The sequence below is a fragment of the Dermochelys coriacea genome, chromosome 4 (assembly GCF_009764565.3).
Source record: "Dermochelys coriacea isolate rDerCor1 chromosome 4, rDerCor1.pri.v4, whole genome shotgun sequence".
Lineage (NCBI taxonomy): Eukaryota > Metazoa > Chordata > Testudines > Dermochelyidae > Dermochelys > Dermochelys coriacea.
In genome coordinates this window covers 144165476-144189805 of record NC_050071.1, presented here as the reverse complement: position 1 = coordinate 144189805, position 24330 = coordinate 144165476, and the positions used below count along the sequence as shown (strand labels likewise).

The 24330-nt window shown below is 55.9% G+C and overlaps 1 long non-coding RNA gene across 1 annotated transcript; it reads right to left on the bottom strand.

Moving 5' to 3' along the window:
* Positions 1 to 4563: 4563 nt before the first annotated feature.
* LOC122459771 lies at positions 4564 to 23709 on the bottom strand. Its single transcript, XR_006280668.1, has 3 exons — positions 23014 to 23709; positions 6520 to 6636; positions 4564 to 5893 (listed from the first exon to the last, which is right to left on the bottom strand). It is a non-coding gene; the product is annotated as an uncharacterized LOC122459771 (long non-coding RNA).
* Positions 23710 to 24330: the final 621 nt, after the last annotated feature.

The window sequence follows — 24330 nt, the reverse complement described above, 5'->3', positions numbered from 1 at the left end:
AGTCTCTGTTTAGATTATTGTGTTGCTGTTTGGTGTGGACTCTGCTGTCAGCATAACCCCGGAGGGTAAATTGTATAAGGGTTCCCTATATCATTTTCAGTCTAAAAGTGTTTATGCCCTTTCCTCCTGGGGTGGGAGGGTGGGTGTGAGAGAGAGAAAGAGTTGATGTAGACATTTGAGAGTAAAACCTGATGCTTGCAAATGTCTCAGCAGCTGGGTCTTCATGTGAAGTCAGCGATGCTCTGCTTGTTAGTCAGGATTTCTTGGCAACTAGTGCGTGGGGTGGGCAATAAGCTTTGGAAACATCTAGCTTCCCCCATGGTCTCCCACATACCCAAACCCAGGCCAGCTGCTCTGCACTGTCATGGGGGATAGAATCCCATATTGATCAGCCATCTCCATGCTATTCCCAGAAGCATCCCATGGTTCTCAGGGCAGTGCTGGGATATTAATCCCACCAAGATGTGGGTGTTTCCTGCCCTATTCCCGTATTAGACAGTATCCTAGCTTCCTGGGGGAGAGGGAAAGGTAACTAACCCCCAATCTCTCAGCTCGTTCAGAAGGCTGATTTTAACCCTAGTCCTGCATTCGCAGCCGTGAGGGGGCGAATGTGGAACCCGGCCTCGTGGACGCATGTGGCACTCTTCCCAGCTGCTGGCCAAGGACAGTTGATTGAACAGGTCTTTGTAACAGCTGTGGTGGTGGTAAAGAAAAAGGCTGTGCTGCCCCCCAGGGGGAAAGACATAGTTTGCAGCTCTGTTAATTACAACTGCCAATATTGTGAGTAGGAAAATATCACCCTGATGATTAGCTCAGGGTCTAACTAAACCAGGTCAGAGGCTGCACTGAGATGGAACTAGCTACCGCGAAGTTTTGGCTGGGCTGAGAAGGGGACAAGCCCAGTGCAGGGACAGGTGATAAACAGGAGGATTTCATTAAACTTTGACTATAATCCAACCTCCCTAAATTGTTTACCCAACACCCTTGCTGCAGGAGCCCTCCTAGAGCCCATCTCACTCTCTTGCACTGCACGTGGACGCGCAGCGTGTCACCTGTGATCCCAGGGACAGGGTGCAGGACACCGCGGCTCTGGCATTCCACCCCGTTTTGGACACATTTTAGCTTAGCAGTATGTGCTGGAGGGTGTAAACCCCACACTGGAGCTGAAGGGGTTAAGCAGCAAGTCTGGGTCCAGCTGGCCCTGCCCATCCCCACCTGCAGGGATGCCACAGCTGAAGGTGCTGTTGAGAAGGGAGACAGACATCTCAGAAGGGACCTGCCAGGGCAGGGAGAGCAACAGACCCTGAGAGCTCCTGGAGACGGGTGCTGCAGAAACCCTTAGGAGGAACTAACTCCTGCCTGTCTGGTGTGCCCGGGCAGCTGACAGTCCAGTTCCTCACCTTTTCTTTGCTACTGCATCAAACTGTAAAACTTTGGTGGGGCAGGGAGTGGTAGGAAGCGGCCCTGGGAGGCGGCCATAAAGCACTCCCGGGGGCTGGACATAGTAGCTTCTCACAGGGCCCTGGGCAGGACCCCAGTGGAGGGCCTGGGCTCCTCTACCAACCGCCTTGTTACGGAGCATACAAGAACCCTCTTTTCCAGACACCCCCTTGGGGAAACCCCGAGAGCATAGACTTTGCAAACTGCACAATTGGGACTGGCCACCTGCAGGGGTCACTGAACAGACTGAAGGTGCTTCCCCGCCATGCCCGTCCTTTGGCAGAGTGTGGATCCGACATATTCCTTGGGGTATGGCTAACTGAGGACCTGAGCGGCAGGCTGGGTTGTCAGCCACCAAAAGGTGGACCACCAGGGCACAAGATGGTGGCCAGTGAGCGACCCTGAAGGCAGGGTGACTAGAGACCTAGTACCCTGACCACTAGGTGACACCGCCAGTGAGTGCCACCCACTGCATGGTGCTACACGACCCCTCGTGAATGTAACATCAGCCCGACACGTCAGCCCAGCCGTTAACGGTACAAAGTCCACCAGCCCATCACAGTTCCTCTCCTTTCACCTACGTTCTGGTGCTGGTGTGCGAAAGGGGCCGTTCGTCCCCTCCTTATCTAAGGGCTCATTAGGACACCCTGGCCTTTCCACAGCCCAGTCTCCCAGCTTGCTGGGTCTCCTTCACTGTATCCAGCAGTCTCTCTACAGCCTGGCAACAGGGGCCTCCAGCAACCTGGACTCTCCTCCTCGCCTTGTAGGAGGGAAAGAAACATCCTTTTGCTACAGCCCAGCAGTCTTACCTCCCACTCCACAGGGCAAGCCTCTGGCTCCACTTGGGTGGCTCCTTTCCAGGCTCCTGATGAGGAACCTCCTTGAGATAGGCCCCAGCCTCTCCAGCAGCTGCCCCATGCTGCCTGAGAACCATATTTCCCATCGAGGCAGCTACTTAGTCACAGCTGGGGGAGTAATTACTCCATCCCTTAACCCCTTCGTGCCTGCTACAGTGGGGGGTTAATGGGTGGAGTGACAGGAACGGCGGCAGTGCTGGGTGTTTTGGGCATGTGCAGGAGGCTTGGGGGAGGGAGGCCATGTCTGGTCAAATGGAGAATGAGCAAGATCTTATTTTAAAGGACACTTTGTAAAACTGCCTCCCCGTGTGAAACAGCGCCACTGAGCGGAACCGGGCGAGCTTGCCCTCCCAGCAGAGCACATGGGACGGTGGGATTGCTTGATAATGCCATCCTCAGTCAGCATGGTGTTCTACAGGTGCCCAATGCCCCGCTCAGCCTGGATGCTCCATAGCAGAGGAGCGGGGAGGTGTGATCAGCAGAGGTTTGCAGCACATGTGCAGTGTATGGCATTTGTACAGTTAATTGGCAGCTCATCTTGCCCCTCACTCTCTGAGCAAACCTGGAAATGGGCCAGTTTTATAGAATTAGATGGACACTATCAACGTCTTGAGGCCAACATAGGGAGTAAACTCCAAGGGTCCCTCCCCAGAGCATAGTTGCTGCATCAAGACAACTCCTTGGTGCTAACGCTACGGCAGTGGTCCCCAAACTGTGGGGTGTGCCCCCTTAGGGGGGTGCAGAGGAATGTTCAGTGGGGTGTGGTGGGGCCTTGCCAGCACTAATGGGGAGTGGGGAGGGAGTGTCACCCAGCCCCCTCTGCCCCCAGGTCTGCTCTGGCCCCGCCCACAAATGCGGCTCTGCTCCTGGCTCCAGCCCGTCTGCAGCTCAGTTCCCAGCCCTGGCCCAGCCCCAGCCTCAGCCCCCCTACTGCTGTCTGCACACCCTTCCCCCCCGGAGCTGTGGTCCCAGCCCTGAGGGGGGAAGGGTGCAGACGGGTAAGGGGGGGGCACAACCAGGAGAAGTTTGGGGACCACTGCACTACGGCTAAGCAGGAGATGCCAGTTCCGTTCTGAGTCACATTTTCACTTGCTCACAATGTTCTCAAACAGAATTCCTTTGGGGCTTCACTTCCCCGGGCTTGGTTTTGGCCCACGGGAGATTTTTGTGAAGGAAATTTGGCACAAACTTAGTTGTGCTTCTTTTTCTGGGTTTATTCCAGCAGGAGGAATGTGTGTTTTGGAAGGAAATTGTGCCAGCATTTTTCATATGGAGAACACTTAAAGTTGGCTTTATTGTACATGTTCTTCGTTGACCTGTCAGTGAAAGGTCTTCCTTTAAGACCTCCTTGGGTAAGGGCACCTCAGCCAAGGATGGCCATATCAAGACTATCTCAGCGGAGGGCCCTGTTGTATTTATTTAGATGGATTAAATGAGCCAAAGCTGTTAATATAACCCAGTCACTGTCCAGCATTAAACAGTGGTAAATAAGGTCTGAGGTTTGGTACACAGACCTCAGCCTGCTTCATAGCAGGGCAAACCCATTACTAAAATCCTTCTGCCTTTTATTATACAGAAAAGAAAGAAAACCAGAGAAAGCATTTGAAATGGAAAGTACTGAGTCAGGGTTTGATTTTAACACCATCCCTTGCTCCATTTGCCTTTAGCTGGAGAGAGTTTTCAGAAGGAAAAAACCCCTTGACTGACAGTCTTTTAGTACTTACCAAAGATGGTAATAACCATCCTTGGGGGGAAAGAGAAGTGAGTTGAGATGGGTTGGAGCTGTTGTTAAAGTTGGATCCCGTTTCATCCCAGGTGGTGGTTGGGTTTCTGCTGGAGCCGGCAGAGGTGATGATGTCATCTAGGTCCCTCTCTCTGGCCCGGTCTGGCCAGGACATCCCTCCGGATCAGGAGGACAAAGGCCCAGGGTCCCAGGAGACAGTGGGGGTGGCAGCCACGATGGTGACACTCACTCCAGTAGCCTCCATCTGTTCTTCCCTAATCTCTCCCCAAAGTCTCTTTCTTGAAGGATTCACAAAGGGAATGCATAATAACAGGTTTCAGAGTAGCAGCCATATTAGTCTGTATTTGCAAAAAAGAAAAGGAGTACTTGTGGCACCTTAGAGACTAACAAATTTATTTGAGCATAAGCTTTCGTGAGCTACAGCTCACTTCATTGGATGCATCACAAAAGCTTATGCTCAAATAAATTTGTTAGTCTCTTAAGGTGCCACAAGTACTCCTTTTCTTTTTTACAAAGGGAATGGTGGGTGGAATAGCCTAGCCCCTCATTATTTTGTCCACCAATGAAGCCTAATATCCGACAAATCAATGCTGGTCTATTCATTTCCAGGTCCATATCTTATCTTTTTACCCAGCATGGTTTCAACATCACTGTACTGGAGTTATCACAATTAGGTCTGTTTTTGGTCTCCATCCAGTCTCTGGCCAGTTCTCGTGCACCTTCCTATAACACACATTACTGAACACTACTGGCCCTACTATCAACACTTGCCATTATAGGTTATGGTGACATCTCGTGAACTTTCATAGACTTTTTACAACTGAGCTCACCATTCGGGTCAATTTGTCAGTCCAATCATCACAACAGTCTCCATGGAAATATGCCTCAATCCAAGTCCTCCCCGTTAAGGTCACTGCCCTCAAGGACATGTTTCTCCAGGGCTCGTGCGCTCCAGACACCTCAGAGAAAAGTGATCTGCTAAAGAGGCTGAAGTGCGCCTACAGCATCTTTATTTCAGACAGTGAAATCTGGTAAACCAGTGGTTCCCAAACTTTTCAGCATCATGGCCCCCCTTACCCCTCTCAATACCCTCTTCTCCCCTCCCCCCTGAGACACAGACAGGGGTAAGAGGGCTGAGACTGGGGCTGGGAATGGAGCTGCAGCCAGAGGCTGAGGCTGGGGACGGGACTGGGGCCAGGGCTGTGTGCAGAGCTGCAGCCAGGCTGTGGTCCAGGGCTGAGGCTATGGGGCCGGGCACGGGACCGGGAGTCGCGGATGGTGCCAGAGCAGAGCTGGGGGTGGAGCGGGGCTGGGTGGCGCTCACTTCGCACCCCCTGTGGGGGCTGTCCCAGACCTGTTGTGCCCTCCGAATGTTTCTCCATGCCCCCCCTAGGGGGGCCCACCCCACAGTTTGGGGGCCTCTGTGCTAGATTGTGGAATAGGCCCCCATCACCTGGGACACTTAAGGCTGGACAAAGGCCTGGAGCCTGGATTGTATGGAAGGATCCTGGCCCGGCCCTGGGGAATATGGTCCAGACAGGCTCCAGCAAGGCGCGCTCTGCTCTGCCACAGAGGAATAGGCCAGGGGGTGAAGTTCTGTCATTCTCAACTGGCAGCAGCTTGCCAGCTGGCAAAGGGCTGGGGCGATGGAAACAAAGCCCCTTTCGGCTGCGGCCCAGAATCGATCCTGCCCATTAGCGAATTACAGACTCTGATTGAATTACCAGAGCTACCCTGGGCTGCTCTCACCAGCCGAGCTGACGGGTCTCTGGAAAGTGGATAGGTTTCATCCTGGTCATAATTACTTCCAGCACCTGGGGGGGTTCTGGACAGTCACATGAGCTGACTGGCCCTGAAGCACGGAGAGACAAATACAACGTGTCAGTAGCAGCCGGCCAGGAGAAAGATCCCCTCGTTCCTGTGCCAAACGGCCATAAAGCTGCCTGGGAGAAGGTTGGGGTCCCAGGTGAGGGCTTTGGGCAGTGCAATATTTTAACGCCAAAGCCAGCACATTTCAGAGGAGGGATTCTATGGTCATTGTTATTCCATCAATTCTTAGCATGATCGTCATACAAATCTTTCCTCATGTGTGTCAGAAACGTAAAGGCACCTCCCCCAGGCCCGAAAAGCCCATCTACGTTAGACAAGACACAGGACAGCCATCCGGGAGGGTGATACTAAGAGGGCTTTGAAGGACAGGAGAGCAGCGTTCGGGGCTGTGGGACAGCCGGCGGGATGCTGAGCGCGGGGAGGAAGAGAACAGAAGTCGGGAACAGGAGGGAGGGGATGGGAAATAGCAGCGGACCCGTAGGTGCGGGGTAAAAAGCATGTGTGGGTGTGGATCCGACGCAGGCAAGGAGAGGGAGCCCTGCAGCCAAGCACTCATGGCCAACCCTATGCCAACGAACCAGAAAGGGCGGGGGAGTAAGAAAATCAGATCGACCAGCCCCCCTTGTTTCCAGGAACGTCAGCATTCACCTGCTGCGATCAAGAAGCAACACAGGGCCCTGACTGGTGCCGGGCGGGGGACGATCTCAGCCCAGCTGCGAGCAGGCAAATGGCCACGTCACGTGCTGGTGTGTTTCCTGCTGCTGCCTCTTATCAGCCACCAGCAACATCCTCCTGCACACGCGGGTGCCCTTTTCTCATTTGACTCTTCTTCCAAATGCCGTTTCTCCTCCCTCCAGCTAACATGACCAAAGGCCACCCCGGGAAGAGGTGTCCGGAGAGCCAGTCACAGCTAATTTGTCTGCAGGCCGCCTTGGGCACCTCTGACTTCAGAGACGGCCGGCTGCTTCCTTCTGCGGCTTGCCGGACAGGTGTCCCGGGGGGCAACCGGAGACGTGGTCTTTGTAGTCGGGCAAAGGGTAAAGCGGCTGCATGTACCGTCAGCGTCCCATCGGTCACCAGGTGACGCGTGGGTGTTCTCGCTGTGATGGCAAGACCTGGTGTGGAAAACAAGCGGTAGGAGGAATAAAGCGGGCAGGGAAAGAGACGCTGGGCAGGGTCAGGAGGCTCAACCCAGTTTTCTTCCACCCAGCTGCGGGATCTGTAGGACCGACGTCTCCATTCCCGCTCCCCACCCTAACCAGGAAAAATGCTTTTTCCTCAAAAAGAAATGGCGAGTCAGGGCCCTACAAGAACAAAGCTGTGCATGCGGCCCAACGCACACCCCCTCCCTGTGCTCTATTGCCCCGCCCCAGAGCACCCTCTTGTGGCTTTCTAGACTGGCTCCTGCCTGTCATGTACGGCTGGTACAGGGCAGGTTGCTGATCAGGCACTTGTACCAGATATGGACTGGCTCCCGGGCTTCCTTCCCAGAGGGATACACCAGGGACATGTTCTCTGTATGGTCATGTAATGTACTGTCGGAAGTGGCTGTTGTGCGCTGATAAAGGCATGTTACACGTGTCAGCACTGAGCAGGTGAACGTATAGTCCACTTTAACCTTCTATTATACTGCCACTGGGACCTGGCCCTCTGGCTAGAGTCCCCTAACATCCGGCCCCTTTCTGAGTGACAGTGTCCTCCTTCCAGTCTGTCGCAATGTCCTGCACCAGTGTTCAAGCCAATGTAGGAAATCCCAGCCAGTTTGCTCCCTGTTAGATCTTCCCCCTGTCCCAGCCGTGGCCACCAAACGGAGTCCAGAATTTGGCTACCACCAGACCTTTTCTCCGCTGCTGTGTTTAAGGTCTCCTCCTCCTGTCATGCTCTTTGTCCTTTCCTCAGGACCTCTCATTCCTGGGGCACCAACTGCTCCCCTTGAATCTGGTTGCTGTCCTTTCCTCCGGTCCCTAACTTGCAGAGACTGCTTCCCTTGAGTTCTGGGCCCATTCCAGGCATTGATCCTATCCCCTGCAGCCTCCTTTCTCAGTACTTCTGGATAGGATCTGTGACACTAGCAGACCAGCTCATGCCAAGGTCCCCATGTCTCAGCCGAACACTGACAAATACATGGCCGAAATCAGTCTGGCTCAGCTGTACGTTAGGATTGTTAAAATGGGGATTAGGGTTATAAGAATGTTTAGTGCTGAGACTTTACTGAATACTTGTGAGTTGCTCTCTGCATTAGGCTGACATACCTTACAGTATGGAATACAGATGTTACTATTTGAGCGGTTGTATTGTGAGCCTCTGTGATCATGTAAATCATCAGACTGGAGAGAGACAGTAACTAGGGTGAAGTGCTGGTTTCCAGCAGAAGGTGTTACGTCCTGCCCAACAGGGAAGGCCCAGCGACACCAGACAGACCATTGTGGGACATTAAAAGAGGACAAAAGACATTGGCTGTTCTGCCCTCCCGCCGTGAAGATGAGTTGTGGAAGTGGATTCCTTCCGTCAGCCAAGTTCACAGCTCAGAACACATGGCGGGTGTCACAGAGTGTGGGGGAGCCCGGGGTCTGCACCCCTCTTCCTGGGATTCACTCTGACTCTCAGCCAGCCAATAAAACGGAAGGTTTATTGGACAATAGGAACACAGTTTAAAACAGAGCTTGTGGGTACAACCAGGACCCCTCAGTCACGTCCTTCTGGGGGCGCAGGGAGCTCAGACCCCAGCCCTGGGGTTCCCTGCATTCAACCACCCAGCTCGAAACTGAAACCAAAACCCCCCTAGCAGGCTCTCTCCTGCAGCCTTTGTCCAGTTTCCTGGGCAGAGGTATTATCTCCCCCTCCCGGCTCAGGTTACAGGCTCTCAGGTATCCCATCCCCAGTGAAACTCCCCTGCCACATTCCCAGGTCAACACTCCCCCTCCATGCTTGTCACATCTCTCCCCCCTTCGAGACTGAACTGAGCGGGGTCACTCTGATCAGTGAGCTGGGGAAGTTCGGGGTCCCCTCTCCGGGACAACGCATCCACTATCATGTTGGCATTTCCCTTCACATGGACCACGTCCATGTCATAATCCTGCACAGGAGCTCCATCTCAGGAGTTTGGCGTTGGCTCCTTTCATCTGGTGCAGCCAGGTCAGGGGAGAGTGGTCGTGTACACGGTGAAGTGTCGCCCAAAGAGATAGGGTTCTAGTTTCTTGAAGGCCCACACCATGGCCAGGCACTCCTTCTCGATGGCCGCGTAGTGTTGCTCCCGGGGTAGCAACTTCTTGCTCAGGTACACGATGGGGTATCTCTCCCCCTTTTCATCCTCCTGTATTAACACCGCCCCCAGTCCCGTGTCTGAGGCATCGGTGAACACCATAAAGGTCTTGTCAAAGTCTGGATTTGCCAGAACTGGGCCACTGACCAGAGCCTCCTTCAGCGCCCAGAGAGCCTCCTGGCACTGCTCGGTCCAGACCACCTTGTCTGGCTTCCCCTTCTTGCATAGCTCAGTGATGGCATGGCTATGGCGCTAAAGCAGGTACAAACCTTCGATAGTATCCTGCCAACCCAATAAAGGCTTGGACCTCCTTTTTGGTGTGGGGAGCGGGCCAGTCTCTGATCACCTCCACCTTAGCTGGTTCTGGCTTTAGGCGGCTGCTCCCCACCCGATGGCCCAGGTAAGATACTTCAGCCATCCCCACCTTGCACTTCTCGGCTTTTATGGTCAGCCCAGCCTCCTGGAGTCGGTCCAGCACTTGTCTAACCTGGGACACATGGTCCTCCCAGATCTGGCTAAAGACACAGATGTCATCAATATACGCCATGGCAAACTCTCCATCCCCCTCAGTAGCTGATCCACCAGGCACTGGAAGGTGGCTGGCACTCCCTTGAGGCCGAAAGGCAGGGTCAGGAACTCATAGAGCCCCAGAGGGGTGATAAAGGCAGATTTCAGCCGGGCATCTGCATCCAGCAGCACTTGCCAGTAGCCCTTTGTAAGGTCCATGGTGGTAAGGTATCGAGCTCCTCCCAATTTGTCTAGGAGCTCGTCAGGCCTGGGCATGGGGTAGGCATCAGATACAGTGATGGCATTGAGCTTCCGATAGTCCCCAGAACTGTATCAACCCGTCCTTTTGGGGACCAGCACCACCGGCGAGGCCAAGGGCTGGCAGATGGCTGGATCACCCCCAAAGGCATCAGATACAGTGATGGCATTGAGCTTCTGATAGTCCACACAGAACCGTATCGACCCGTCCTTTTTGGGGACCAGCACCATTGGCGAGGCCCAAGGGCTGGCAGATGGCTGGATCACCCCCAAAGCCAGCCTGTCCCTGACCTCTCTTTCCAGGTCCTGAGCAGTTTTCCCTGTGACTCGGAAGGGGGAGCATCTTATCGGTGGGTGCGATCCTGTCTGCACCCGGCGGACAGTCAGATTAGTGCATCCAGGCTGGTTGGAAAACAGCTGTCAGTACGGATGCAGCACCCCCCTGATCTAAGCTTTCTGGGCAGGGGTTAGTTGATCCAAGAGGGGAATTGTTTCCAGGGGTGAACCAGCTCTGGTTCCAGGGAATAGATCTACTAAAGGGTCATCTCCCTGCTCCTCCCAATGTCCACACACGGCCAACACCACATTCCCCCTGGCATAAAATGGCTTCATCATATTCACATGGTACACCCGGCGGTGGTGCGCCCGGTTCGACAGCTCCACCACATAGTTTACCTCATTTAGCGGCTTGACAACCTTGAAAGGGCCCTCCCAGGCGGCCTGTAGTTTGTTCTTTCTCACAGGGATGAAAAACATCACCTGATCCCCGGTGGCGTAGGCGTGGCCCCACGCCGTGCGGTCATACCAGACCTTCTGCTTCTTCTGGGCTCTGGCCAGATTCTCCCTGGCCAGGCCTATGAGTTCAGCAAGTCTCTCTCGGAAGATCAGGACATACTCCACCACTGACTCTCCATCGGGAGTGGCCTTCCCCTCCCATTCGTCTCTCATCTGGTCCAGGGGGCTCCTTACCCTCCTTCCATATAACGGTTCGAAAGGCGAAAATCCAGTAGACTCCTGGGGTACCTTCCTGTATGCGAACAGCAGGTGAGGTAAGGACTTGTCCCAATCCTGCGGGTGCTGGTTCATAAGGTTTTCAGCATCATCTTTAGGTCCCATTGAACCTCTCCACCAGCCCATTGGACTGGGGGTGATAAGCTGAGGCCCAGTTGTGCCAGACCCCACATTTCTCCCACAAGCACTGGGGCAGGGCCGACATGAAGTTGGATCCTTGGTCTGTCAAGACTTCCTTGGTCCTGTCAAGACAACCCCACTCGGCTGAAAATGGTCAGGAGCGCATCTGCCATGGTATCTGCTTCAATGGAAGCTAAGGGCACTGCCTCGGGGTAGCGAGTGGCGAAATCTACCCCCACCACAATGTATTTCTTCCCTGACCGGGTCGTCTTGCTGAGAGGCCCCACTATGTCCATGGCCACCTTCTGGAAAGGTTCCTCTATGATGGGCAAAGGTCTCAAAGCCGCTTTCCCCTTGTCCTGGGCCTTCCCCCACCCTCTGACAGGGTCACAGTATCGGCAATACTGCCGGCCAGTGGTAAAGACCCCAGGCCAGTAAAAGTTCTGTAGCAGCCTCTGCTGGGTGCGCCGGATTCCCTGGTGCCCTGCGAGGGGGATGTCATGGGCCGGGTACAGGAGCTTGCGGCGATACTTCTGGGTACCACCAGCTGCCTCCTGACCCCACAGGACTCCACTTCCCCTGGGGGCCCATTCTCGGTACAGGAACCTCTCCTGGCAACCTCTCCTCATGGTCCGTACCACACTGTGGTCATCCAGGTCCCTGAGCTTCTGCAAGGAGGGATCTTTCTGCAGCTCGGCCTGGAACTCAGTGGCTGGGGAAGGGATGGGGACCGGTTCCCTCTCATTGGCCAGGTCTGAGGCCACAGCCTCTCTGAGCCATGCCCCTCGGCGCTCCCTCCCCACCAGGGTAGGGTCCTGAGCCTCTGGTGTGGTACCCTCCCCAAGGTCAGGGCGCAGTGCCCCTCACCAGCTCTGGCTGCGGGTCACAACCGGGGCAGTCTGGGGGTTGCTTGGCCAGTCTTCTAGGACTCCCTCCCCATCAAAACCTCAGTGGGCAAATGGTGGTGCACCCCCACATCCTTGGGGCCCTCCTTGGCCCCCCATTTCAGGTGTACCCTTGCCATGGGCACCTTGAATGAGGTCCCGCCCACGCCCGTCAGGGTCAGGTAGGTGTTGGGCACCACCCGATCTGGGTCCACCACCTCAGGCCGGGCCGCGTCACCTCTGCGCCCATATCCCAGTTCCATTGACCTTCCTCCACCCCCTCCAGGGGTAACAAGGCACTCTCTTCGGAGGGACAGCCCCGCACCACCCTGTAAAACCGAGAACCCTGAGTCCAGAGCATCCAGCCCTCTGGAGGAGCTGCCTGGGGTACTCTTCCCTCCTGAGCAGGTGGTAAGCTGGGAGCCCCCCCCTTGCCTGGGCGTCGTGCCCCTCGTCCTGCTGGGTCCCTTACCCAGTTAACCTAGGGTAGGTTGGGTCTGCTCAGTCTGACCCTGAGCCCGGGGCACTGGGTCCGTACGTGGCCTCTCTGGCCACAGTGATAGCAGCTCATGTCACGTTGGTCCCCTCTAGCGGTCGGAGGGTCCCGACGCCAGGCATTTCCCTTGGGAGGGGGTTCTCCATATTTCCCCGCTGGGAGGTCCCATGGTGACTCTCTCTCTGCATCATGGGGGGCCTGTTCTTTTGGGACTCCTCCCTGCTACCCCCTGACCGACTGTTCACAAACTCGACGGCCAGCTGCCCTGCTTGCTGTGGGTTCTCTAGCTTTTTGTCCACCAACCATCTCTAGTTTCTAGCACTCTGATGGGTGACCCCCACCACCTAGCCCAGTGGCCCAGCTAGCTGGCTCATCCATGATCCTGCTAAGACCTGGGAACTTGCCTCCAGTGTTAACGTTTACCGGTGGCAGGAGACTGTAGCATCTCAAACAGGGAGCAGAGGTTTAGCTGAGCGCGATAAGGAGCAGCCAAGTATGGGGACGACCAAAAACTAATGACACCTCCCCATTCTAGATAACCTCACAGTAGATCCAGTGTCAGCTTTTCCCAGACCGGAGAGAAGGTCACCATTTCAGCCAACACCGTCAATTATTCATTAAACAACAAGATCTAACTCTGTCCATTCAAATGTGTTTCAATGTGTCTGTGTGTTCAGAAACTACGAGGGCCCAACCTTGTCCCACATCACTGCATTACATCCCTGGGCAATCACGTGTTTTAGAAACATGCTAGCCACTAAGAGCAATATTCTACGTTTCTATCTCCTCCTTACTTCAAGGCATTTCACAAACCACACTCCTGTGGGACAATCACCTCTGCTTCAACAGCTTGCAGAGTTCACGGACATGTCAGTCCATGGCTCGAAAAAAATTGCAACACACTTAGACATGTGTGTTAGACATGACGGAAGGAACTGGCACGGACCTCTAGGGACCTGGAAGCCCCAATGCCCCCTGCTCCTGGGAAAGCGAGGGTGCGGGGATTCCTACCAAGCATTCTCAAAGGACAGTGCACAACTGGTACCATCTTTCCTATCAGCCTCTAGCAAGTAGCTACCTCAGCTCTGGGCTCCTGTTTTCTTGATGGAAGAGAGAAAGACCCTCCCCAACCCTACCCCCCTCCCCCCAAAAATCTTCCTGGTAGTTTTGGAATGTGGGAGGGGTAGGAAATAGACAAGGGGTAAAAGAGGTTTGATAGTCTACCCTGTACCGTACCCCTCCTCTGCTTTCAGCTCCTCCACCCCGCCGTGAAACAGCTGAAATGCTCCTACTGCTGATCACAGCTTTAGCCCAAGCAGCCGCTAAGTGCACTGACATGATTCTTGACTGTTCCATGGGGCTCACAGCTGCAGTGTAACTGCCCAGTGTCTTGCTCCTTCCCCAGTGCCACGGCTTGGGAAAGATACAAGCAGCAGCCATGCAGACACAGAACGATACACAGCCAGCACTAGTTCATACTCTGTGCGTTTCTTTGTCATCACAATGAGATGAACATCAGTTCTCTACATAACCAAGTGTAAGGCCAGCGGTTCTCAAATGCGGTCACCAGGGGCTTTTTCTTGCGTCCATAGACTCATGGACTGTTATGGGGGGTGGGGGCCAAAATAGCAGCCCCTTTCCTGTTGCTCCTGGATGCACGGCATTGGTGTTGATTGCTGGGGACACCAGCATTGATTGGGTCCCGCTCCCCCTGTGGAGATACCTGGGCACAATAATGGAGGGACCAGGCAACTGGTGAGTTTCAGGCTTTGGGCTTCAGCCCTGGGGTTAGCAGGGCAGCAGGGCTCTGGCCACAGGGCTTCCGGCTCCCGCCCTCCACTGCCTCACCACTTCCCCTGGCGCCTTCCCGGACCCTCCTCCCCGCCCCATTCTAGGACTTAATTTGTCCCCAGGCTTGGTTGACAGAACTGAGTAAGTCTGCTGTGAATAGTGATACTTCTGTGTTGTTAATACTACTTTTCACTGCAGACTTATTATCTAGCAATACATTAAATTGATTTGGCCGTGTATACTTATTTGTTTTTCCTAAAGCTAAATTAATTATTTTAGGAAAAGCAATGAGAGCGGCCACCAGCAAGAGTTGCCAACTCCTCATTTCACGTACAGAGTTAAGCTGAATGCACCCAAAGCTAGGACACTGGTAGAGCCCTGCACAGATACAAAATCTGGATCTGCATCTGATCCGTAAACATGGGCCGCGGGGATCTGCAGATTTGCAGGGCTCTAGACATTGGGGACGCTGCAGAGCTGAAGACACAGACCCCGCAGCCTTGTGTGGCAGCAGGAGCGGACACGGGGCAGGGGACCAAGATTCTTCAGCTCTAGGTACGGCTCTGTCCAAGTTCTTACGCCCTGCCCATCACATAGGACGTGCCGGACTGGATCAGACTTGTGGTTGATATAATCCAGTATCCTGTCTCTGACAATGGCTAGAACTAGCTGCTTCAGAGGAAGGTTCAAGAAACCCCACAGCAGGCAGATTATGCCAATTTCCCCCTCCCCCATGAAGGTTTCCCTCCTAATCCCTAACAGTGGGATGCATCCGATGAAGTGAGCTGTAGCTCACGAAAGCTTATGCTCAAATAAATTTGTTAGTCTCTAAGGTGCCACAAGTCCTCCTTTTCTTTAAATGACCCAGAATTCCTACTCAGTTTCATTTAACCCTCTCTCATCACACCCTCGCCCCAGCACTTCTACAGCCAGGCTACCAGGGAACACGCCATCAGACCCTAGTACACCAGTAATATAGAGGGGGAGAGGGTCGCCATGCATCCAGATGCATTTTCTCCTCCCCTGGCACCTTAGTTGTGTCCAGCAGCTCAACAGACCGGGGTGGGGCAGGCGAGGGTAGGAAGGAGGCTGGCGATGGCCTGGGGCAGGGGGCAGTACCAAGGGGGCGGGGTCAGGAAGGGGGCGGGATAGATGAGGGGGCGGGGTCCATGAGCGCGAGGGGCGGGGCCGGGCTAGAGCGCGGGGCTCCGCCCCCCGGACTCACCGCTCCCCGGCGCGCTCCGCCCCGCAGCGCTGCCCAGAGCCCCGCGCGACCCCGCTCGCGGACACGCCCCCGCCCGCTCCCATTGGCCCGATCCCGTCCCGCTCCTCGCTCGCTCATTGGCCAGGGCGGTTCCGGGGACAGCGAGGGGACCAGCCGGCCCCGCCCCACCGGGGGAGGGACCTAGGGGGAGGCGTCACCCTGTGGGGCGGGGCGACGGTTTAACTGGCCAATGAGAAGCCCATGGGGGTGGGACTGTGAGTCTGTGACGGCAGCCAGGACTCCCCCCATGTGCTCCCTGGACCCCCCGTGTGCTGCTGGGGGCTTCACTCACTGAGGGCTGGGTCCCTCCCCCCCCACTGCCCCCTTGCCTAGCCAGCCCCTGGGCCACTGCCCACCCCCCACTTCCTGCCCAATCTCACCCCCCCTTCGCCTAGCCCCCCCTTGGGCCCACTGCCCACCCCCCACTTCCTGCCCAATCTCATCTCCCCCTTGGCCTAGCCCCCCCTTGGGCCCACTGCCCACCCCCCACTTCCTGCCCAATCTCACCCCCCCTTCGCCTAGCCCAGCCCCTTGGGCCCACTGCCCACCCCCCAATTCCTGCCCAATCTCATCTCCCCCTGGCCTAGCCCCCCCTTGGGATCCCCACTGACCACCACCACTTCCTGCCCAATCTCACCCCCCCCCTTCGCCCTAGCCACCACCCCTTGGGAAAACTGCCAACCCCCCAAATTCCTGCCCAATCTCATCTCCCCCTTGGCCTAGCCCCCCCTTGGGCCACTTCCCACCCCCCCTTCCTTACCAATCTCACCCCCTCTTCGCTAGCCCAGCCCTTGGCCCACTGCCCAACCCCCCCTTAGCCTAGCCACCCCCCTCGGGCCCACTTCCCACCCCCCACTTCCCTTCCCATCTCATCTCCCCCTTGGCCTAGCCCCCCTTGGGCCCACTGCCCACCCCCCACTTCCTTCCCAATCTCACCCCCCCTTCGCCTAGCCCAGCCCCTTGGGCCACTGCCCACCCCCGTTCCTGCCCAATCTCACCCCCCTTCGCTAGCCACCCCCTTGGGCACACTGCCATCCCCCCTTCTGCCCAATCTCACCCCCCCTTCACCCAGCCCAGCCCCTTGGGCCCACTGCCCACCACCCCCTTCCTTCCCAATCTCACCCCCCCCTTCGCCTAGCCCCCCCCTTGGGCACACTGCCCATCCCCCCTTCCTAACCCAATCTCACCCCCCCTTCGCTAGCCACCCCCTTGGGCAAACTGCCCACCCCCACTTCCTTCCCAATCTCACCCCCCCTTCACCAGCCCAGCCCTTTGGGCCCACTGCCCACCCCCCCTTCCTGCCCAATCTCACCCCCCCTTCGCCTAGCCAACCCCCTTGGGCCCACTGCCCACCCCCCCTTCCTGCCCCATCTCAACCCCCTTGCCTAGCCACCCCCTTGGGCAAACTGCCCAACCCCCCACTTCACTTCCCAATCTCACCCCCCCTTCACCCAGCCCAGCCCCTTGGGCCACTGCCACCCCCCTTCCTGCCCAATCTCAACCCCCTTCGCCTAGCCACCCCCTTGGGCCCACTGCCACCCCCTTCCTTCCCAATCTACACCCCCCCCTTCACCTAGCCACCCCCATTGGGCAAACTGCCCACCCCCCACTTCCTTCCAATCTCACCCCCCCTTCACCCAGCCCAGCCCTTTGGGCCCACTGCCACCCCCCACTTCCTGCCCAATCTCAACCCCCTTCGCCTAGCCACCCCCTTGGCAAACTGCCCACCCCCCTTCCTGCCCAATCTCACCCCCCTTCACCCAGCCCAGCCCCTTGGGCCCACTGCCCACCACCCCATTCCTTCCCAATCTCACCCCCCCTTCGCCTAGCCACCCCCTTGGGCACACTGCCCATCCCCCCTTTCTGCCCAATCTCACCCCCCCTTCGCCTAGCCCACCCCCTTGGGCCAATGCCCACACCCCACTTCCTTCCCAATCTCACCCCCCTTCGCCTAGCCCACCCCTTGGGCTCACTGCCCACCCCCCCTTCCTGCCCAAGCTCATCTCCCCCGTTGGCCTAGCCACCCCCTTGGGCCCACTGCCTCTTCCGATCCCCCTCTGCTGAATTCAGACTGAACTCTCGGCTGCGGACACTGGGACTGGGCACCGAGCGTGTCCGGAAAAGCCCACGTCGTCCCTGCTGACCTGTGTCCTCCGCCTGCGTGGGCAGGTGCTTATCTCCCTCCTCGGCACAGCTGTGCACATCTGCCTCTCGCTGCGTGCTCAGCCCCACCTCCGCCCAGCCGCGGGCTCCGCTGCGAACTCTGCCAAATGTATGGAGGAAGGGGATTCCCCCCAACCCCAGCATTCTCATGACTTAATTATCTGCCCCCCTCCCCCACAATATCTGACCACCCCCCAGACCAACAATTAGCCCAGCTCACACCTCCGATGTGCCCCGCAAGCCTGCACCAGATCTGCTGCCCCCCACTCCCCTACATACCTCACTTCTTTCTCCCACTCGCTAAAATCAGAGCTGTCCCCCTCCTCTCAGTTCTGCCCCCGCCGGCTCCTCCAGCAGCAGCTCTGATCACACGGGTCCCTTCTGGCTTTACAATCGAGGAAAGACCCCCAGTTTTAGGGGGCTTGAACCTTTGAGAGACTCTGTCCCTTTAACATGCAGGAGGCTACGAGTCCCAGTGCCAGTGGGTGCCGGACAGAATGGACTGGTGGCCACTGGGCGTCGGGGCGGGCAGAGTACCCAGGCTGCGGTGAATGGGGAATGGTTCCTCCGAAGGGTCGAACCTGCCTCTCTTACCCAGCTACAGCATCCACTGGCTGGGGCTCGCAAGCCGCTTCTCCCTGGGACCAGCGGGCGGCTGCCCTTTTCCACCTGGCTCATTCGTGCGGGTGCCTGCGGTTTCTTGTCATGAGGCTGTCGAGCTGGTTCAGTGCATGGGACAGGCTCGGCGTCCCGGGCAAGTTGAGCTTGGTGTGAGGAAGGGATTGGAGCTACTTTGGGCCCGAGAGTGCTCCTCATCCACCTCCCCTTCCCCCCTCCCTCACTCCTGGACCAAGCTGACCAGCTAAGGGCCACCTGGAACCTCCGCAGGGACAGGTGGTCGGGGAAACACCTCCGGGGTTTCTCCACATGGATGCAGCGCGGGGTTGCTGAGCCTGTCCTCGGGGCCTCGGTCTCGTGGGGTCAGACTCAGCCAATGGCACGTAGGCCCCCCGGCAGCCTGCGTGTTGGCTCTCGAGAGGAACGCACTGCGCGTGCGCGTGTGTTCGAGTGTAGGGCCCACGTGCTGACCTTCCGGTCCCTGCGATGTGATCCTCGCTACAGTGCCCGTCAGGGCCTTAGTGGGGTGACTCATGGCCATGGTGGAGCCGTTGGTCCACCCGCCGGAGCATCATGACCAGCAGTTGTAAAGTGACGGGCCTCAACTGTACTGCCAGCGAAGGGCGCCCCCAGAATTCGCTGGAGCCAGTTGGGGATCCCCTCCTTCGCTCTACTCTCGGGTCTGGTCCGCCCTGGGCAACGGACCTGAGCGAAAACTGCTGCTCCCCACCGCCAGGGAGGTGGGGTCCGACAGCTCTTCTCCTGGGGGGGTTGACCTGGCGGCCGGTCGGAACCGGGCTGGATCCTGGTGGCCGGTGGGCACTCAAGAGGAAACGGCTGCTCCTTTGCACTGGGGCACCCAGGGGTGTGGGGCTGGGGGTGCAGCACCCCAGGTGTCACTGTGAGAAGGTGGCTGGGGCTGCTGGCCGAAGCACATAAGATGCTTTGCAGCAGAGCCCTCCAGTCTGTGCAGCGGTCCCCCCCAGCGGGGGAGGGGGAACTCTTGTTTTGCAGGGGGGCGGTTCAGGCTGTTGGCCCCGGCTGTCAGTCGAGCGAGCAGATCGGGCCAATGGGAGCAGGCGGGAGCGTGTCCAGAGAGTGGGTCCCGCCCCCCACCTGTCCCAGCCCCGCCCCTTCCCCCTCATCTAACCCGATCCCTGCCTCTCCCCCCCTGCCCCTCCCCAGTCCCCCTGCTCCCCTCGCGCTGCCCCAGCCCCCTTCCTGCCTCGTCCCGGTCCCCCAGCGCCCCTCCCAGGCCCTGCTTCCCCCTAGTTCCTTCCTGCCTCAGCTCCCCTCTTCTCCGCCTTTCTGCGATTGCCCCCTGCTCTGCCCCGACTCCTCTCGTCTGCTCCCCCTACCTCTCCTTCTCCCCTTCCTTGCCTGCTCTGCTCAGTTCCTTCCCTCCCGCTCCCCCTGCCCCTCCTTCCTTCCCACCCTTGTTCCTTCCTCACCCCCTCTTCCCTTCCCTTGCCTTCCTTCTCTGGGCATCTGTGTGGAGGGGAGTTTCCCCTGTGACACCGAGAGAAACTCTCCCTCTCCAAGGCAGGGTCGGCCTGTCTGCTGCGGGTTCCCTGGCTGGTTGCTGGGGAGGGTGAATTCAGCAGAGGGGGACGGGGATGGTGAAACACATTTGAATCGACAGAGCTTAGATTGTGTTGTTTATGAATAATGATGCTGAAATGGTCACCTTCTCTCCAGTCGGAGAAAAGCTGACACTGGATCTACTGTGAGGTTATCTAGAATGGGGAGGTGTCATTTAGTTTTTGTTCGTCCCCATACTTGGCTGCTCCTTATCGCGCTCAGCTAAACCCCTGCTCTCTGTTTGAGATGCTACAGTCTCCTTCCCCCGTAAACGTTAACACTGGAGGCAAGTCCCAGGTCTTAGACACGGGTGAGCCAGCTAGCTGGGCCACTGGGCTAGGTGGTGGGGGTCACCCGCTCAGAGTGCTGGAAGCAGGTTAAGCTGAGTCTTTGAGGCAGAAAGGGGAAACCTGGACTTCCAGGGTACATCTACATTGCAATAAAAAGCTGCAGAACCAAGACTCAGCCCGGCTCAGTGGGCTCGGGCTCCGGGGGTAAAAATAGCAGTGTAGATGTTCAGGCTCAGGCTGGGCCCAGGCTCTGAGACCCTCCCCCGTCCCCCTGCCCGTCTCTTTTTCACAGTGTAGACGTGCCCCTGGTTTCCTAGCGGTAAGGCTAGGATGAGGGCTGCACAGGGTCATGATGTTTGTTTTCTTACTGAGGTTTTGAATGTCTCCATTTCAGGCTTTTGAGATGCCGGGGTACCATGGTGATGGGGGTTGGTGGTGGGGGGTGAAAGGGGTTGAAAATGGTTGTAACAATAATATTAAAAAGGCAACACAATAAAATTCTAAAGATGGTCAGTTTTAACGTTTGATCCCAGTTGCCCCAACCTGGGCTCATCAGGGCGTTGACTAGACAAGGTGCGGCCAGTTGTTTGACTGCACTTCAGTTTTGTGCTTAAAAATCCTTGAGACCAGATACACTTGGCTAGGTTTGGTTATTGTCTAAAGACACAACAGTGCAATATGTAAAGGAGGTATGGGAAGAAAATTCTTGCCGTGTGTTCACCTTACACAGAAGGTGTGCTTCCAGGACGTGCATTTCAGCTAGCAGCATTCATAAGATGATTTAACAAGTTACAAAACTCTCTACATCCCTAAAACCCGGCCCACCAGACTGTCCCACATCCTTCACTTGTTCTGTACCTTCCTTATCTTTGTTTTGGGTACCAACATTCCAGGTATTGGTCCTTGAAGGCACCTCCCCGGCTTGTGCCAGGGCAGAACATTAATGTATTTTGCCTTTGACAAGTGTCCCATTTTCTAATGCCAAAGCTGACTCCAGTTTTGTGAAGTGTTGTGGTGAACAGAATTGTAGGAAGAGCCTAATACGTTCAGTTAACATAACTTCCCAGCACTTATATAAAGGATGTATATTCTATTAATATCGTGCACATAATACCTAACAATGTGGTGTATACTACACTTAACATATGTTTTGACTAACAAGGGGAATGTAGGTGATTTTTTGTTTGTTTGTTTAAATACCAGAAGAATTCTGGGGAAGACTGATTAGTGGACTTGCCTAAGCACCTTTAATGGAGGGGGCACTGGCCTGTGATTTAAAGAGAGAATGGTTTGCATTCATGCTGTGTCCCATCCCTTCAGCCTACAGTTCCCTGCAAAAGCACTGTATATTCACTGTAAGTTGCCGAAGGGCTGTTTGTGAGTCCTAAAGCTCTTACAGGCTTAACATGCTGGTCACATTTGCAGCATGTCCACCTCTAGTGGCTGGTTGGCTGGAAGATAAAACTTACTGCTGCTGCCGCCAGCTAATGAAGTTGCCCCCCTGGCTCACGTGATAGAGGTCTGTGCTGAGCTATAGAAGGTCCTAGGATCAAACTCTGCCTAGGATTCGAGTGCGAAGGGAGGGGATCATTACACTGATAACTAGGTATGATGGGTGTGGAAAAGCAATTTGCCAGCTTGTGAGCTGGTTACCTTCATATTTTTTCCTAGGGGGTGGGGAGCCTACAGATCTTGGCATCAATACAGCACTAGTATAAGAGCAAGTATTCTGAAGTGAAGCTTGCTCTGGCATGGTTAACTCCGCTTGTATTGCAAAGGAAGGATGCAGGTGACTGGACACTGTGGTGATATGTGGCGTAAATAGATAATTATACAGTGGTTGTAAGATCTTCATCCTCAGAACAGTCTTTCATCACCTGGGACACTTAAGGCTGGACAAAGGCCTGGAGCCTGGATTGTATGGAAGGATCCTGGCCCGGCCCTGGGGAATATGGTCCAGACAGGCTCCAGCAAGGCGCGCTCTGCTCTGCCACAGAGGAATAGGCCAGGGGCTGAAGTTCTGTCATTCTCAACTGGCAGCAGCTTGCCAGCTGGCAAAGGACTGGGGCGATGGAAACAAAGCCCCTTTCGGCTGCGGCCCAGAATCGATCCTGCCCATTAGCGAATTACAGACTCTGATTGAATTACCAGAGCTACCCTGGGCTGCTCTCACCAGCCGAGCTGACGGGTCTCTGGAAAGTGGATAGGTTTCATCCCTGGTCATAATTACTTCCAGCACCTGGGGGGGTTCTGGACAGTCACATGAGCTGACTGGCCCTGAAGCACGGAGAGACAAATACAACGTGTCAGTAGCAGCCGGCCAGGAGAAAGATCCCCTCGTTCCTGTGCCAAACGGCCATAAAGCTGCCTGGGAGAAGGTTGGAGTCCCAGGTGAGGGCTTTGGGCAGTGCAATATTTTAACGCCAAAGCCAGCACATTTCAGAGGAGGGATTCTATGGTCATTGTTATTCCATCAATTCTTAGCATGATCGTCATACAAATCTTTCCTCATGTGTGTCAGAAACGTAAAGGCACCTCCCCCAGGCCCGAAAAGCCCATCTACGTTAGACAAGACACAGGACAGCCATCCGGGAGGGTGATACTAAGAGGGCTTTGAAGGACAGGAGAGCAGCGTTCGGGGCTGTGGGACAGCCGGCGGGATGCTGAGCGCGGGAGAAGGAGAGGAACAGAAGTCGGGAACAGGAGGGAGGGGATGGGAAATAGCAGTGGACATGTAGGCGTGGGGTAGAAAGCACATGTCTGCAGACCGCCTTGGGCACCTCCAACTTCAGAGACAGCCGGCTGCTTCCTTCCACGGCTTGCCGGACAGGTGTCCCAGAGGGGCAACCGGAGACGTGGTCTTTATACTCAAGCAAAGGGCAAAGCGGCTGCATCACCATGGGACGCGTGGGTGTTCTCGCTGTGATGGCAAGACCTGGTGTGGAAAACAAGCGGTAGGAGGAATAAAGCGGGCAGGGAAAGAGACGCTGGGCAGAGTCGGGAGGCTCAACCCAGTTTTCTTCCACCCAGCTGCGGGATCTGTAGGAGCGACGTCTCCGTTCCCGCTCCCCACCCTAACCAGGAAAAATGCTTTTTCCTCAAAAAGAAATGGCGAGTCAGGGCCCTACAAGAACAAAGCTGTGCATGCGGCCCAACGCACACCCCCTCCCTGTGCTCTATTGCCCCGCCCCAGAGCACCCTCTTGTGGCTTTCTAGACTGGCTCCTGCCTGTCATGTACGGCTGGTACAGGGCAGGTTGCTGATCAGGCACTTGTACCAGATATGGACTGGCTCCCGGGCTTCCTTCCCAGAGGGATACACCAGGGACATGTTCTCTGTATGGTCATGTAATGTACTGCCGGAAGTGGCTGTTGTGCACTGATAAAGGCATGTTACACGTGTCAGCACTGAGCAGGTGAACGTATAGTCCACTTTAACCTTCTATTATACTGCCACTGGGACCTGGCCCTCTGGCTAGAGTCCCCTAACATCCGGCCCCTTTCTGAGTGACAGTGTCCTCCTTCCAGTCTGTCGCAATGTCCTGCACCAGTGTTCAAGCCAATGTAGGAAATCCCAGCCAGTTTGCTCCCTGTTAGATCTTCCCTCCCGTCCCAGCCGTGGCCACCAAACGGAGTCCAGAATTTGGCTACCACCAGACCTGTTTCTCCGCTGCTGTGTTTAAGGTCTCCTCCTCCTGTCATGCTCTTCGTCCTTTCCTCAGGACCTCTCATTCCTGGGGCACCAACTGCTCCGCTTGAATCTGGTTGCTGTCCTTTCCTCCGGTCCCTAACTTGCAGAGACTGCTTCCCTTGAGTTCTGGGCCCATTCCAGGCATTGATCCTATCCCCTGCAGCCTCCTTTCTCAGTACTTCTGGATAGGATCTGTGACACTAGCAGACCAGCTCATGCCAAGGTCCCCATGTCTCAGCCGAACACTGACAAATACATGGCTGAAATCAGTCTGGCTCAGCTGTACATTAGGATTGTTAAAACGGGAATTAGGGTTATAAGAATGTATTTAGTGCTGAGACTTTACTGAATACTTGTGAGTTGCTCTCTGCATTAGTCTGACATAGCATCTGTATTCCATATTGTAAGGTACTATTTGAGCGGTTGTATTGTGAGCCTCTGTGACCATGTAAATCATCAGACTAGAGTGAGACAGTAACTAGTGAGAAGTGTTGGCCTCCAGCAGAAGGTGTTACGTCCTGCCC